Below are 17322 nucleotides of genomic sequence, written 5' to 3'. Positions count from 1 at the left end.
TTTTTTCAACTTTTTCGTAAGAGGGGGGAGTTTCGTCTTTTTTCAACTTTTTCGTGAGGGGGGTGGGTCAATTGAAAGTATTCATGAAGAAATTCGGCTTCAAAAAAGTTGAAAATTTTCATGAAGTATTTGGGCTTCAAAAAAGTTGAAAATTTTCATGAAAAAATTCGGCTTCAAAAAAGTTTTCGCGAGGGGGGGGTGTTTCGTCTTTTTTCAACTTTTTCGTAAGGGGGGTGTTTCGTCTTTTTTCAACTTTTTCGTAAGGGGGGGTGTTTCGTCTTTTTTCAACTTTTTCGTAAGAGGGGGGTGTTTCGTCTTTTTTCAACTTTTTCGTAAGAGGGGGGAGTTTTGTCTTTTTTCAACTTTTTCATGAGGGGGGTGGGTCAATTGAAAGTATTCATGAAGAAATTCGGCTTCAAAAAAGTTGAAAATTTTCATGAAGTATTTGGGCTTCAAAAAAGATGAACATTTTCATGAAGAAATTCGGCTTCAAAAAAGTTTTCGCGAGGGGGGGGTGTTTCGTCTTTTTTCAACTTTTTCGTAAGGGGGGGGTGTTTCGTCTTTTTTCAACTTTTTCGTAAGGGGGGGTGTTTCGTCTTTTTTCAACTTTTTCGTAAGAGGTGGGTGTTTCGTCTTTTTTCAACTTTTTCGTGAGGGGGGGTGGGTCAATTGAAAATATTCATGAAGAAATTCGGCTTCAAAAAAGTTGAACATTTTCATGAAGTATTTGGGCTTCAAAAAAGTTGAAAATATTCATGAAGAAATTCGGCTTCAAAAAAGTTTTCGCAAGGGGGGGGTGTTTCGTCTTTTTTCAACTTTTTCGTAAGGGGGGGGTGTGTCGTCTTTTTTCAACTTTTTCGTTAGCGGGGGTGGGTCAATTGAAAATATTCATGAAGAACTTCGGCTTCAAAAAAGATGAAAATTTTTATGAAGTATTTGGGCTTCAAAAAAGTTGAAAATTTTCATGAAGAAATTCAGCTTCAAAAAAGATGAACGTTTTCATGAAGTATTTGGGCTTCAAAAAAATTGAAAATTTTCATGAAGTATTTGGGCTTCAAAAAAGTTGAAAATTTTCATGAAGTATTTGGGCTTCAAAAAAGTTGAAAATATTCATGAAGAAATTCGGCTTCAAAACAGTTGAAAATTTTCATGAAGAAATTCGGCTTCAAAAAAGTTTTCGCAAGGGGGGGGTGTTTCGTCTTTTTTCAACTTTTTCGTAAGGGGGGGATGTTTCGTCTTTTTTCAACTTTTTCGTAAGAGGGGGGAGTTTCGTCTTTTTTCAACTTTTTCGTGAGGGGGGTGGGTCAATTGAAAGTATTCATGAAGAAATTCGGCTTCAAAAAAGTTGAAAATTTTCATGAAGTATTTGGGCTTCAAAAAAGTTGAAAATTTTCATGAAAAAATTCGGCTTCAAAAAAGTTTTCGCGAGGGGGGGGTGTTTTGTCTTTTTTCAACTTTTTCGTAAGGGGGGGTGTTTCGTCTTTTTTCAACTTTTTCGTAAGGGGGGGTGTTTCGTCTTTTTTCAACTTTTTCGTAAGGGGGGGTGTTTCGTCTTTTTTCAACTTTTTCGTAAGAGGGGGGTGTTTCGTCTTTTTTCAACTTTTTCGTAAGAGGGGGGAGTTTTGTCTTTTTTCAACTTTTTCGTGAGGGGGGTGGGTCAATTGAAAGTATTCATGAAGAAATTCGGCTTCAAAAAAGTTGAAAATTTTCATGAAGTATTTGGGCTTCAAAAAAGATGAACATTTTCATGAAGAAATTCGGCTTCAAAAACGTTTTCGCGAGGGGGGGGTGTTTCGTCTTTTTTCAACTTTTTCGTAAGGGGGGGGTGTTTCGTCTTTTTTCAACTTTTTCGTAAGGGGGGGTGTTTCGTCTTTTTTCAACTTTTTCGTAAGAGGTGGGTGTTTCGTCTTTTTTCAACTTTTTCGTGAGGGGGGGTGGGTCAATTGAAAATATTCATGAAGAAATTCGGCTTCAAAAAAGTTGAACATTTTCATGAAGTATTTGGGCTTCAAAAAAGTTGAAAATATTCATGAAGAAATTCGGCTTCAAAACAGTTGAAAATTTTCATGAAGTATCCCCCCACTTACGAAAAAGTTGAAAAAAGACGAAACACCCCCCCCTTGCGAAAACTTTTTTGATGCCGAATTTCTTCATGAAAATTTTCAACTTTTTTGAAGCCCAAATACTTCATGAAAATTTTCAACTTTTTTGAAGCCCAAATACTTCATGAAAATTCAATTGAAAATATTCATGAAGAAATTCGGCTTCAAAAAAGTTGAAAATTTTCATGAAGTATTTGGGCTTCAAAAAAGTTGAAAATTTTCATGAAGAAATTCGGCTTCAAAAGAAGTTTTCGCAAAGGGTGGATGTTTCGTCTTTTTTCAACTTTTTCATGAGGGGGGTGAGTCAATTGAAAGTATTCATGAAGAAATTCGGCTTCAAAAAAGTTGAAAATTTTCATGAAGTATTTGGGCTTCAAAAAAGTTGAAAATTTTCATTAAGAAATTCGGCTTCAAAAAAGTTTTCGCGAGGGGGGGGTATTTCGTCTTTTTTCAACTTTTTCGTAAGGGGGGGGTGTTTCGTCTTTTTTCAACTTTTTCGTGAGGGGGGGTGGGTCAATTGAAAATATTCATGAAGAAATTCGGCTTCAAAAAAGTTGAAAATTTTCATGAAGTATTTGGGCTTCAAAAATGTTTTAAATTTTCATGAAGAAATTCGTCTTCAAAAAAGTTTAAAATTTTCATGAAGTATTTGGACTTCAAAAATGTTTTAAATTTTGATGAAGAAATTCGGCTTCAAAAAAGTTTATAATTTTCATGAAGAAATTCGGCTTCAAAAAAGATGAAAATTTTCATGAAGTATTTGGGCTTCAAAAAAGTTGAAAATTTTCAAGAAGAAATTCGGCTTCAAAAAAGTTTTCGTAAGGGGGGGTGTTTTGTCTTTTTTTTCACTTTTTCGTGAGGGGGGTGGGTCAATTGAAAATATTCATGAAGAAATTCGGCTTCAAAAATGTTGAAAATTTTCATGAAGTATTTGGGCTTCAAAAAAGTTTAAAATTTTCATGAAGAAATTCGGCTTCAAAAATGTTGAAAATTTTCATGAAGAAATTCGGCTTCAAAAAAGTTTTCGTAAGGTGTAGGTGTTTCGTCTTTTTTCAACTTTTTCGTGAGGGGGGGTGTTTCGTCTTTTTTCAACTTTTTCGTAAGGGGGGGTGTTTCGTCTTTTTTCAACTTTTTCATAAGAGGGGGGTGTTTCGTCTTTTTTCAACTTTTTCGTGAGGGGGGGTGGGTCAATTGAAAATATTCATGAAGAAATTCGGCTTCAAAAAAGTTGAAAATTTTCATGAAGTATTTGGGCTTCAAAAAAGTTTCAAATTTTCAAGAAGAAATTCGGCTTCAAAAAAGTTTAAAATTTTCATGAAGTATTGAGGCTTCAAAAAAGTTTGAAATTTTCATGAAGAAATTCGGCTTCAAAAAAGTTTTCGTAAGGGGGAGGTGTTTCGTCTTTTTTCAACTTTTTCGTGAGGGGGGGTGTTTCGTCTTTTTTCAACTTTTTCGTAAGGGGGGGGTGTTTCGTCTTTTTTCACCTTTTTCGTAAGAGGGGATGTTTCGTCTTTTTTCAACTTTTTCGTGAGGGGGGTGGGTCAATTGAAAGTATTCATGAAGAAATTCGGCTTCAAAAAAGTTGAAGATTTTCATGAAGTATTTGGGCTTCAAAAAAGTTGAAAATTTTCATGAAGAAATTCGGCTTCAAAAAAGTTTTCGCAAGGGGGGGGTGTTTCGTCTTTTTTCAACTTTTTCGTAAGGGGGGGGTGTTTCGTCTTTTTTCAACTTTTTCGTAAGGGGGGGGTGTTTCGTCTTTTTTTTCACTTTTTCGTAAGAGGGGGGTGTTTCGTCTTTTTTCAACTTTTTCGTAAGAGGGGGGTGTTTCGTCTTTTTTCAACTTTTTCGTGAGGGGGGGTGGGTCAATTGAAAATATTCATGAAGAAATTCGGCTTCAAAAAAGTTGAAAATTTTCATGAAGAAATTCGGCTTCAAAAAAGTTTTCGTAAGGGGGAGGTGTTTCGTCTTTTTTCAACTTTTTCGTGAGGGGGGGTGTTTCGTCTTTTTTCAACTTTTTCGTGAGGGGGGGTGGGTCAATTGAAAATATTCATGAAGAAATTCGGCTTCAAAAAAGTTGAAAATTTTCATGAAGTATTTGGGCTTTAAAAAAGTTTAAAATTTTCATGAAGAAATTCGGCTTCAAAAAGGTTGAAAATATTCATGAAGAAATTCGGCTTCAAAAAAGTTTAAAATTTTCATGAAGTATTGAGGCTTCAAAAAAGTTTAAAATTTTCATGAAGAAATTCGGCTTCAAAAAAGTTTTCGCAAGGGGGGGGTGTTTCGTCTTTTTTCAACTTTTTCGTAAGGGGGGGGTGTTTCGTCTTTTTTCAACTTTTTCGTAAAGGGGGGGTGTTTCGTCTTTTTTCAACTTTTTCGTAAGAGGGGGGTGTTTCGTCTTTTTTCAACTTTTTCGTGAGGGGGGGTGGGTCAATTGAAAATATTCATGAAGAAATTCGGCTTCAAAAAAGTTGAAAATTTTCATGAAGTATTTGGGCTTCAAAAAAGTTTAAAATTTTCATGAAGAAATTCGGCTTCAAAAAGGTTGAAAATATTCATGAAGAAATTCGGCTTCAAAAAAGATTAAAATTTTCATGAAGAAATTCGGCTTCAAAAAAGTTTAAAATTTTCATGAAGTATTTGGACTTCAAAAATGTTTTAAATTTTGATGAAGAAATTCGGCTTCAAAAAAGTTTAAAATTTTCATGAAGAAATTCGGCTTCAAAAAAGATAAAAATTTTCATGAAGTATTTGGGCTTCAAAAAAGTTGAAAATTTTCATGAAGAAATTCGGCTTCAAAAATTTTTCGTAAGGGGGGGGTGTTTCGTCTTTTTTTTCACTTTTTCGTAAGAGGGGGGTGTTTCGTCTTTTTTCAACTTTTTCGTGAGGGGGGGTGGGTCAATTGAAAATATTCATGAAGAAATTCGGCTTCAAAAGAGTTGAAAATTTTCATGAAGTATTTGGGCTTCAAAAATGTTTTAAATTTTCATGAAGAAATTCGGCTTCAAAAAAGTTTAAAATTTTCATGAAGTATTTGGGCTTCAAAAAAGTTGAAAATTTTCATGAAGAAATTCGGCTTCAAAAGAAGTTTTCGCAAAGGGTGGATGTTTCGTCTTTTTTCAACTTTTTCATGAGGGGGGTGAGTCAATTGAAAGTATTCATGAAGAAATTCGGCTTCAAAAAAGTTGAAAATTTTCATGAAGTATTTGGGCTTCAAAAAAGTTGAAAATTTTCATTAAGAAATTCGGCTTCAAAAAAGTTTTCGCGAGGGGGGGGTATTTCGTCTTTTTTCAACTTTTTCGTAAGGGGGGGGTGTTTCGTCTTTTTTCAACTTTTTCGTGAGGGGGGGTGGGTCAATTGAAAATATTCATGAAGAAATTCGGCTTCAAAAAAGTTGAAAATTTTCATGAAGTATTTGGGCTTCAAAAATGTTTTAAATTTTCATGAAGAAATTCGTCTTCAAAAAAGTTTAAAATTTTCATGAAGTATTTGGACTTCAAAAATGTTTTAAATTTTGATGAAGAAATTCGGCTTCAAAAAAGTTTATAATTTTCATGAAGAAATTCGGCTTCAAAAAAGATGAAAATTTTCATGAAGTATTTGGGCTTCAAAAAAGTTGAAAATTTTCAAGAAGAAATTCGGCTTCAAAAAAGTTTTCGTAAGGGGGGGTGTTTTGTCTTTTTTTTCACTTTTTCGTGAGGGGGGTGGGTCAATTGAAAATATTCATGAAGAAATTCGGCTTCAAAAATGTTGAAAATTTTCATGAAGTATTTGGGCTTCAAAAAAGTTTAAAATTTTCATGAAGAAATTCGGCTTCAAAAATGTTGAAAATTTTCATGAAGAAATTCGGCTTCAAAAAAGTTTTCGTAAGGTGTAGGTGTTTCGTCTTTTTTCAACTTTTTCGTGAGGGGGGGTGTTTCGTCTTTTTTCAACTTTTTCGTAAGGGGGGGTGTTTCGTCTTTTTTCAACTTTTTCATAAGAGGGGGGTGTTTCGTCTTTTTTCAACTTTTTCGTGAGGGGGGGTGGGTCAATTGAAAATATTCATGAAGAAATTCGGCTTCAAAAAAGTTGAAAATTTTCATGAAGTATTTGGGCTTCAAAAAAGTTTCAAATTTTCATGAAGAAATTCGGCTTCAAAAAAGTTTAAAATTTTCATGAAGTATTGAGGCTTCAAAAAAGTTTGAAATTTTCATGAAGAAATTCGGCTTCAAAAAAGTTTTCGTAAGGGGGAGGTGTTTCGTCTTTTTTCAACTTTTTCGTGAGGGGGGGTGTTTCGTCTTTTTTCAACTTTTTCGTAAGGGGGGGGTGTTTCGTCTTTTTTCACCTTTTTCGTAAGAGGGGATGTTTCGTCTTTTTTCAACTTTTTCGTGAGGGGGGTGGGTCAATTGAAAGTATTCATGAAGAAATTCGGCTTCAAAAAAGTTGAAGATTTTCATGAAGTATTTGGGCTTCAAAAAAGTTGAAAATTTTCATGAAGAAATTCGGCTTCAAAAAAGTTTTCGCAAGGGGGGGGTGTTTCGTCTTTTTTCAACTTTTTCGTAAGGGGGGGGTGTTTCGTCTTTTTTCAACTTTTTCGTAAGGGGGGGGTGTTTCGTCTTTTTTTTCACTTTTTCGTAAGAGGGGGGTGTTTCGTCTTTTTTCAACTTTTTCGTAAGAGGGGGGTGTTTCGTCTTTTTTCAACTTTTTCGTGAGGGGGGGTGGGTCAATTGAAAATATTCATGAAGAAATTCGGCTTCAAAAAAGTTGAAAATTTTCATGAAGAAATTCGGCTTCAAAAAAGTTTTCGTAAGGGGGAGGTGTTTCGTCTTTTTTCAACTTTTTCGTGAGGGGGGGTGTTTCGTCTTTTTTCAACTTTTTCGTGAGGGGGGGTGGGTCAATTGAAAATATTCATGAAGAAATTCGGCTTCAAAAAAGTTGAAAATTTTCATGAAGTATTTGGGCTTTAAAAAAGTTTAAAATTTTCATGAAGAAATTCGGCTTCAAAAAGGTTGAAAATATTCATGAAGAAATTCGGCTTCAAAAAAGTTTAAAATTTTCATGAAGTATTGAGGCTTCAAAAAAGTTTAAAATTTTCATGAAGAAATTCGGCTTCAAAAAAGTTTTCGCAAGGGGGGGGTGTTTCGTCTTTTTTCAACTTTTTCGTAAGGGGGGGGTGTTTCGTCTTTTTTCAACTTTTTCGTAAAGGGGGGGTGTTTCGTCTTTTTTCAACTTTTTCGTAAGAGGGGGGTGTTTCGTCTTTTTTCAACTTTTTCGTGAGGGGGGGTGGGTCAATTGAAAATATTCATGAAGAAATTCGGCTTCAAAAAAGTTGAAAATTTTCATGAAGTATTTGGGCTTCAAAAAAGTTTAAAATTTTCATGAAGAAATTCGGCTTCAAAAAGGTTGAAAATATTCATGAAGAAATTCGGCTTCAAAAAAGATTAAAATTTTCATGAAGAAATTCGGCTTCAAAAAAGTTTAAAATTTTCATGAAGTATTTGGACTTCAAAAATGTTTTAAATTTTGATGAAGAAATTCGGCTTCAAAAAAGTTTAAAATTTTCATGAAGAAATTCGGCTTCAAAAAAGATAAAAATTTTCATGAAGTATTTGGGCTTCAAAAAAGTTGAAAATTTTCATGAAGAAATTCGGCTTCAAAAATTTTTCGTAAGGGGGGGGTGTTTCGTCTTTTTTTTCACTTTTTCGTAAGAGGGGGGTGTTTCGTCTTTTTTCAACTTTTTCGTGAGGGGGGGTGGGTCAATTGAAAATATTCATGAAGAAATTCGGCTTCAAAAGAGTTGAAAATTTTCATGAAGTATTTGGGCTTCAAAAATGTTTTAAATTTTCATGAAGAAATTCGGCTTCAAAAAAGTTTAAAATTTTCATGAAGTATTTGGACTTCAAAAATGTTTTAAATTTTGATGAAGAAATTCGGCTTCAAAAAAGTTTAAAATTTTCATGAAGAAATTCGGCTTCAAAAAAGATGAAAATTTTCATGAAGTATTTGGGCTTCAAAAAAGTTGAAAATTTTCATGAAGAAATTCGGCTTCAAAAAAATTTTCGTAAGGGGGGGGTGTTTCGTCTTTTTTCAACTTTTTCGTGAGAGGGGGGTGTTTCGTCTTTTTTCAACTTTTTCGTGAGGGGGGATGGGTCAATTGAAAATATTCATGAAGAAATTCGGCTTCAAAAAAGTTGAAAATTTTCATGAAGTATTTGGGCTTCAAAAAAGTTTAAAATTTTCATGAAGAAATTCGGCTTCAAAAAGGTTGAAAATATTCATGAAGAAATTCGGCTTCAAAAAAGATTAAAATTTTCATGAAGAAATTCGGCTTCAAAAAAGTTTAAAATTTTCATGAAGTATTTGGACTTCAAAAATGTTTTAAATTTTGATGAAGAAATTCGGCTTCAAAAAAGTTTAAAATTTTCATGAAGAAATTCGGCTTCAAAAAAGATGAAAATTTTCATGAAGTATTTGGGCTTCAAAAAAGTTGAAAATTTTCATGAAGAAATTCGGCTTCAAAAAAGTTTTCGTAAGGGGGGGGTGTTTCGTCTTTTTTTCACTTTTTCGTAAGAGGGGGGTGTTTCGTCTTTTTTCAACTTTTTCGTGAGGGGGGGTGGGTCAATTGAAAATATTCATGAAGAAATTCGGCTTCAAAAAAGTTGAAAATTTTCATGAAGTATTTGGGCTTCAAAAAAGTTTAAAATTTTCATGAAGAAATTCGGCTTCAAAAAGGTTGAAAATATTCATGAAGAAATTCGGCTTCAAAAAAGATTAAAATTTTCATGAAGAAATTCGGCTTCAAAAAAGTTTAAAATTTTCATGAAGTATTTGGACTTCAAAAATGTTTTAAATTTTGATGAAGAAATTCGGCTTCAAAAAAGTTGAAAATTTTCATGAAGAAATTCGGCTTCAAAAAAGTTGAAAATTTTCATGAAGAAATTCGGCTTCAAAAATTTTTCGTAAGGGGGGGGTGTTTCGTCTTTTTTTTCACTTTTTCGTAAGAGGGGGGTGTTTCGTCTTTTTTCAACTTTTTCGTGAGGGGGGGTGGGTCAATTGAAAATATTCATGAAGAAATTCGGCTTCAAAAGAGTTGAAAATTTTCATGAAGTATTTGGGCTTCAAAAATGTTTTAAATTTTCATGAAGAAATTCGGCTTCAAAAAAGTTTAAAATTTTCATGAAGTATTTGGACTTCAAAAATGTTTTAAATTTTGATGAAGAAATTCGGCTTCAAAAAAGTTTAAAATTTTCATGAAGAAATTCGGCTTCAAAAAAGATGAAAATTTTCATGAAGTATTTGGGCTTCAAAAAAGTTGAAAATTTTCATGAAGAAATTCGGCTTCAAAAAAATTTTCGTAAGGGGGGGGTGTTTCGTCTTTTTTCAACTTTTTCGTGAGAGGGGGGTGTTTCGTCTTTTTTCAACTTTTTCGTGAGGGGGGATGGGTCAATTGAAAATATTCATGAAGAAATTCGGCTTCAAAAAAGTTGAAAATTTTCATGAAGTATTTGGGCTTCAAAAAAGTTTAAAATTTTCATGAAGAAATTCGGCTTCAAAAAGGTTGAAAATATTCATGAAGAAATTCGGCTTCAAAAAAGATTAAAATTTTCATGAAGAAATTCGGCTTCAAAAAAGTTTAAAATTTTCATGAAGTATTTGGACTTCAAAAATGTTTTAAATTTTGATGAAGAAATTCGGCTTCAAAAAAGTTTAAAATTTTCATGAAGAAATTCGGCTTCAAAAAAGATGAAAATTTTCATGAAGTATTTGGGCTTCAAAAAAGTTGAAAATTTTCATGAAGAAATTCGGCTTCAAAAAAGTTTTCGTAAGGGGGGGGTGTTTCGTCTTTTTTCAACTTTTTCGTGAGGGGGGGTGGGTCAATTGAAAATATTCATGAAGAAATTCGGCTTCAAAAAAGTTGAAAATTTTCATGAAGAAATTCGGCTTCAAAAAAGTTTTCGTAAGGGGGAGGTGTTTCGTCTTTTTTCAACTTTTTCGTGAGGGGGGGTGTTTCGTCTTTTTTCAACTTTTTCGTGAGGGGGGGTGGGTCAATTGAAAATATTCATGAAGAAATTCGGCTTCAAAAAAGTTGAAAATTTTCATGAAGTATTTGGGCTTTAAAAAAGTTTAAAATTTTCATGAAGAAATTCGGCTTCAAAAAGGTTGAAAATATTCATGAAGAAATTCGGCTTCAAAAAAGTTTAAAATTTTCATGAAGTATTGAGGCTTCAAAAAAGTTTAAAATTTTCATGAAGAAATTCGGCTTCAAAAAATTTTCGTAAGGGGGGGGTGTTTCGTCTTTTTTTTCACTTTTTCGTAAGAGGGGGGTGTTTCGTCTTTTTTCAACTTTTTCGTGAGGGGGGGTGGGTCAATTGAAAATATTCATGAAGAAATTCGGCTTCAAAAGAGTTGAAAATTTTCATGAAGTATTTGGGCTTCAAAAATGTTTTAAATTTTCATGAAGAAATTCGGCTTCAAAAAAGTTTAAAATTTTCATGAAGTATTTGGGCTTCAAAAATGTTTTAAATTTTCATGAAGAAATTCGGCTTCAAAAAGGTTGAAAATATTCATGAAGAAATTCGGCTTCAAAAAAGATTAAAATTTTCATGAAGAAATTCGGCTTCAAAAAAGTTTAAAATTTTCATGAAGTATTTGGACTTCAAAAATGTTTTAAATTTTGATGAAGAAATTCGGCTTCAAAAAAGTTGAACATTTTCATGAAGAAATTCGGCTTCAAAAAAGTTTTCGTAAGGGGGGGGTGTTTCGTCTTTTTTCAACTTTTTCGTGAGGGGGGGTGGGTCAATTGAAAATATTCATGAAGAAATTCGGCTTCAAAAAAGTTGAAAATTTTCATGAAGAAATTCGGCTTCAAAAAAGTTTTCGTAAGGGGGAGGTGTTTCGTCTTTTTTCAACTTTTTCGTGAGGGGGGGTGTTTCGTCTTTTTTCAACTTTTTCGTGAGGGGGGGTGGGTCAATTGAAAATATTCATGAAGAAATTCGGCTTCAAAAAAGTTGAAAATTTTCATGAAGTATTTGGGCTTTAAAAAAGTTTAAAATTTTCATGAAGAAATTCGGCTTCAAAAAGGTTGAAAATATTCATGAAGAAATTCGGCTTCAAAAAAGTTTAAAATTTTCATGAAGTATTGAGGCTTCAAAAAAGTTTAAAATTTTCATGAAGAAATTCGGCTTCAAAAAAGTTTTCGTAAGGGGGAGGTGTTTCGTCTTTTTTCAACTTTTTCGTGAGGGGGGGTGTTTCGTCTTTTTTCAACTTTTTCGTAAGGGGGGGGTGTTTCGTCTTTTTTCAACTTTTTCGTGAGGGGGGTGGGTCAATTGAAAGTATTCATGAAGAAATTCGGCTTCAAAAAAGTTTTCGCAAGGGGGGGGTGTTTCGTCTTTTTTCAACTTTTCCGTAAGGGGGGGGTGTTTCGTCTTTTTTCAACTTTTTCGTAAAGGGGGAGTGTTTCGTCTTTTTTCAACTTTTTCGTAAGAGGGGGGTGTTTCGTCTTTTTTCAACTTTTTCGTGAGGGGGGGTGGGTCAATTTAAAATATTCATGAAGAAATTCGGCTTCAAAAAAGTTGAAAATTTTCATGAAGTATTTGGGCTTCAAAAAAGTTTAAAATTTTCATGAAGAAATTCGGCTTCAAAAAGGTTGAAAATATTCATGAAGAAATTCGGCTTCAAAAAAGATTAAAATTTTCATGAAGAAATTCGGCTTCAAAAAAGTTTAAAATTTTCATGAAGTATTTGGACTTCAAAAATGTTTTAAATTTTGATGAAGAAATTCGGCTTCAAAAAAGTTTAAAATTTTCATGAAGAAATTCGGCTTCAAAAAAGATGAAAATTTTTATGAAGTATTTGGGCTTCAAAAAAGTTGAAAATTTTCATGAAGAAATTCGGCTTCAAAAAAGTTTTCGTAAGGGGGGGGTGTTTCGTCTTTTTTTTCACTTTTTCGTAAGAGGGGGGTGTTTCGTCTTTTTTCAACTTTTTCGTGAGGGGGGGTGGGTCAATTGAAAATATTCATGAAGAAATTCGGCTTCAAAAGAGTTGAAAATTTTCATGAAGTATTTGGGCTTCAAAAAAGTTTAAAATTTTCATGAAGAAATTCGGCTTCAAAAAGGTTGAAAATATTCATGAAGAAATTCGGCTTCAAAAAAGATTAAAATTTTCATGAAGAAATTCGGCTTCAAAAAAGTTTAAAATTTTCATGAAGTATTTGGACTTCAAAAATGTTTTAAATTTTGATGAAGAAATTCGGCTTCAAAAAAGTTGAAAATTTTCATGAAGAAATTCGGCTTCAAAAAAGTTTTCGTAAGGGGGGGGTGTTTCGTCTTTTTTCAACTTTTTCGTGAGGGGGGGTGGGTCAATTGAAAATATTCATGAAGAAATTCGGCTTCAAAAAAGTTGAAAATTTTCATGAAGAAATTCGGCTTCAAAAAAGTTTTCGTAAGGGGGAGGTGTTTCGTCTTTTTTCAACTTTTTCGTGAGGGGGGGTGTTTCGTCTTTTTTCAACTTTTTCGTGAGGGGGGGTGGGTCAATTGAAAATATTCATGAAGAAATTCGGCTTCAAAAAAGTTGAAAATTTTCATGAAGTATTTGGGCTTTAAAAAAGTTTAAAATTTTCATGAAGAAATTCGGCTTCAAAAAGGTTGAAAATATTCATGAAGAAATTCGGCTTCAAAAAAGTTTAAAATTTTCATGAAGTATTGAGGCTTCAAAAAAGTTTAAAATTTTCATGAAGAAATTCGGCTTCAAAAAATTTTTGTAAGGGGGGGGTGTTTCGTCTTTTTTTTCACTTTTTCGTAAGAGGGGGGTGTTTCGTCTTTTTTCAACTTTTTCGTGAGGGGGGGTGGGTCAATTGAAAATATTCATGAAGAAATTCGGCTTCAAAAGAGTTGAAAATTTTCATGAAGTATTTGGGCTTCAAAAATGTTTTAAATTTTCATGAAGAAATTCGGCTTCAAAAAAGTTTAAAAGTTTCATGAAGTATTTGGACTTCAAAAATGTTTTAAATTTTGATGAAGAAATTCGGCTTCAAAAAAGTTTAAAATTTTCATGAAGAAATTCGGCTTCAAAAAAGATGAAAATTTTCATGAAGTATTTGGGCTTCAAAAAAGTTGAAAATTTTCATGAAGAAATTCGGCTTCAAAAAAATTTTCGTAAGGGGGGGTGTTTCGTCTTTTTTCAACTTTTTCGTGAGAGGGGGGTGTTTCGTCTTTTTTCAACTTTTTCGTGAGGGGGGATGGGTCAATTGAAAATATTCATGAAGAAATTCGGCTTCAAAAAAGTTGAAAATTTTCATGAAGTATTTGGGCTTCAAAAAAGTTTAAAATTTTCATGAAGAAATTCGGCTTCAAAAAGGTTGAAAATATTCATGAAGAAATTCGGCTTCAAAAAAGATTAAAATTTTCATGAAGAAATTCGGCTTCAAAAAAGTTTAAAATTTTCATGAAGTATTTGGACTTCAAAAATGTTTTAAATTTTGATGAAGAAATTCGGCTTCAAAAAAGTTTAAAATTTTCATGAAGAAATTCGGCTTCAAAAAAGATGAAAATTTTCATGAAGTATTTGGGCTTCAAAAAAGTTGAAAATTTTCATGAAGAAATTCGGCTTCAAAAAAGTTTTCGTAAGGGGGGGGTGTTTCGTCTTTTTTTCACTTTTTCGTAAGAGGGGGGTGTTTCGTCTTTTTTCAACTTTTTCGTGAGGGGGGGTGGGTCAATTGAAAATATTCATGAAGAAATTCGGCTTCAAAAAAGTTGAAAATTTTCATGAAGTATTTGGGCTTCAAAAAAGTTTAAAATTTTCATGAAGAAATTCGGCTTCAAAAAGGTTGAAAATATTCATGAAGAAATTCGGCTTCAAAAAAGATTAAAATTTTCATGAAGAAATTCGGCTTCAAAAAAGTTTAAAATTTTCATGAAGTATTTGGACTTCAAAAATGTTTTAAATTTTGATGAAGAAATTCGGCTTCAAAAAAGTTGAACATTTTCATGAAGAAATTCGGCTTCAAAAAAGTTTTCGTAAGGGGGGGGTGTTTCGTCTTTTTTCAACTTTTTCGTGAGGGGGGGTGGGTCAATTGAAAATATTCATGAAGAAATTCGGCTTCAAAAAAGTTGAAAATTTTCATGAAGAAATTCGGCTTCAAAAAAGTTTTCGTAAGGGGGAGGTGTTTCGTCTTTTTTCAACTTTTTCGTGAGGGGGGGTGTTTCGTCTTTTTTCAACTTTTTCGTGAGGGGGGGTGGGTCAATTGAAAATATTCATGAAGAAATTCGGCTTCAAAAAAGTTGAAAATTTTCATGAAGTATTTGGGCTTTAAAAAAGTTTAAAATTTTCATGAAGAAATTCGGCTTCAAAAAGGTTGAAAATATTCATGAAGAAATTCGGCTTCAAAAAAGTTTAAAATTTTCATGAAGTATTGAGGCTTCAAAAAAGTTTAAAATTTTCATGAAGAAATTCGGCTTCAAAAAAGTTTTCGTAAGGGGGAGGTGTTTCGTCTTTTTTCAACTTTTTCGTGAGGGGGGGTGTTTCGTCTTTTTTCAACTTTTTCGTAAGGGGGGGGTGTTTCGTCTTTTTTCAACTTTTTCGTGAGGGGGGTGGGTCAATTGAAAGTATTCATGAAGAAATTCGGCTTCAAAAAAGTTTTCGCAAGGGGGGGGTGTTTCGTCTTTTTTCAACTTTTCCGTAAGGGGGGGGTGTTTCGTCTTTTTTCAACTTTTTCGTAAAGGGGGAGTGTTTCGTCTTTTTTCAACTTTTTCGTAAGAGGGGGGTGTTTCGTCTTTTTTCAACTTTTTCGTGAGGGGGGGTGGGTCAATTTAAAATATTCATGAAGAAATTCGGCTTCAAAAAAGTTGAAAATTTTCATGAAGTATTTGGGCTTCAAAAAAGTTTAAAATTTTCATGAAGAAATTCGGCTTCAAAAAGGTTGAAAATATTCATGAAGAAATTCGGCTTCAAAAAAGATTAAAATTTTCATGAAGAAATTCGGCTTCAAAAAAGTTTAAAATTTTCATGAAGTATTTGGACTTCAAAAATGTTTTAAATTTTGATGAAGAAATTCGGCTTCAAAAAAGTTTAAAATTTTCATGAAGAAATTCGGCTTCAAAAAAGATGAAAATTTTTATGAAGTATTTGGGCTTCAAAAAAGTTGAAAATTTTCATGAAGAAATTCGGCTTCAAAAAAGTTTTCGTAAGGGGGGGGTGTTTCGTCTTTTTTTTCACTTTTTCGTAAGAGGGGGGTGTTTCGTCTTTTTTCAACTTTTTCGTGAGGGGGGGTGGGTCAATTGAAAATATTCATGAAGAAATTCGGCTTCAAAAGAGTTGAAAATTTTCATGAAGTATTTGGGCTTCAAAAATGTTTTAAATTTTCATGAAGAAATTCGGCTTCAAAAAAGTTTAAAATTTTCATGAAGTATTTGGACTTCAAAAATGTTTTAAATTTTGATGAAGAAATTCGGCTTCAAAAAAGTTTAAAATTTTCATGAAGAAATTCGGCTTCAAAAAATTTTTCGTAAGGGGGGGTGTTTCGTCTTTTTTCAACTTTTTCGTAAGAGGGGGGTGTTTCGTCTTTTTTCAACTTTTTCGTGAGGGGGGGTGGGTCAATTGAAAATATTCATGAAGAAATTCGGCTTCAAAAAAGTTGAAAATTTTCATGAAGTATTTGGGCTTCAAAAAAGTTTAAAATTTTCATGAAGAAATTCGGCTTCAAAAAGGTTGAAAATATTCATGAAGAAATTCGGCTTCAAAAAAGATTAAAATTTTCATGAAGAAATTCGGCTTCAAAAAAGTTTAAAATTTTCATGAAGTATTTGGACTTCAAAAATGTTTTAAATTTTGATGAAGAAATTCGGCTTCAAAAAAGTTTAAAATTTTCATGAAGAAATTCGGCTTCAAAAAAGATGAAAATTTTCATGAAGTATTTGGGCTTCAAAAAAGTTGAAAATTTTCATGAAGAAATTCGGCTTCAAAAAAGTTTTCGTAAGGGGGGGGTGTTTCGTCTTTTTTTTCACTTTTTCGTAAGAGGGGAGTGTTTCGTCTTTTTTCAACTTTTTCGTGAGGGGGGGTGGGTCAATTGAAAATATTCATGAAGAAATTCGGCTTCAAAAGAGTTGAAAATTTTCATGAAGTATTTGGGCTTCAAAAATGTTTTAAATTTTCATGAAGAAATTCGGCTTCAAAAAAGTTTAAAATTTTCATGAAGTATTTGGACTTCAAAAATGTTTTAAATTTTGATGAAGAAATTCGGCTTCAAAAAAGTTTAAAATTTTCATGAAGAAATTCGGCTTCAAAAAAGATGAAAATTTTCATGAAGTATTTGGGCTTCAAAAATGTTTTAAATTTTCATGAAGAAATTCGGCTTCAAAAAAGTTTTCGCAAGGGGGGGATGTTTCGTCTTTTTTCAACTTTTTCGTAAGAGGGGGGTGTTTCGTCTTTTTTCAACTTTTTCATGAGAGGGGTGGGTCAATTGAAAGTATTCATGAAGAAATTCGGCTTCAAAAAAGTTGAAAATTTTCATGAAGTATTTGGGCTTCAAAAAAGTTGAAAATTTTCATGAAGAAATTCGGATTCAAAAAAGTTTTCGCAAGGGGGGGGTGTTTCGTCTTTTTTCAACTTTTTCGTAAGGGGGGGGTGTTTCGTCTTTTTTCAACTTTTTCGTAAGGGGGGGTGTTTCGTCTTTTTTCAACTTTTTCGTAAGAGGGGGGTGTTTCGTCTTTTTTCAACTTTTTCGTGAGGGGGGGTGGGTCAATTGAAAATATTCATGAAGAAATTCGGCTTCAAAAGAGTTGAAAATTTTCATGAAGTATTTGGGCTTCAAAAATGTTTTAAATTTTGATGAAGAAATTCGGCTTCAAAAAAGTTTAAAATTTTCATGAAGAAATTCGGCTTCAAAAAAGATGAAAATTTTCATGAAGTATTTGGGCTTCAAAAAAGTTGAAAATTTTCATGAAGAAATTCGGCTTCAAAAAATTTTTCGTAAGGGGGGGGTGTTTCGTCTTTTTTTTCACTTTTTCGTAAGAGGGGGGTGTTTCGTCTTTTTTCAACTTTTTCGTGAGGTGGATGGGTCAATTGAAAATATTCATGAAGAAATTCGGATTCAAAAAAGTTGAAAATTTTCATGAAGTATTTGGGCTTCAAAAATGTTTTAAATTTTCATGAAGAAATTCGGCTTCAAAAAAGTTTTCGCAAGGGGGGGATGTTTCGTCTTTTTTCAACTTTTTCGTAAGAGGGGGGTGTTTCGTCTTTTTTCAACTTT

Source organism: Labrus mixtus, chromosome 13 (genome assembly GCF_963584025.1).
Source record: "Labrus mixtus chromosome 13, fLabMix1.1, whole genome shotgun sequence".
NCBI lineage: Eukaryota > Metazoa > Chordata > Actinopteri > Labriformes > Labridae > Labrus > Labrus mixtus.
Note: the sequence above shows the minus strand (reverse complement) of the source record.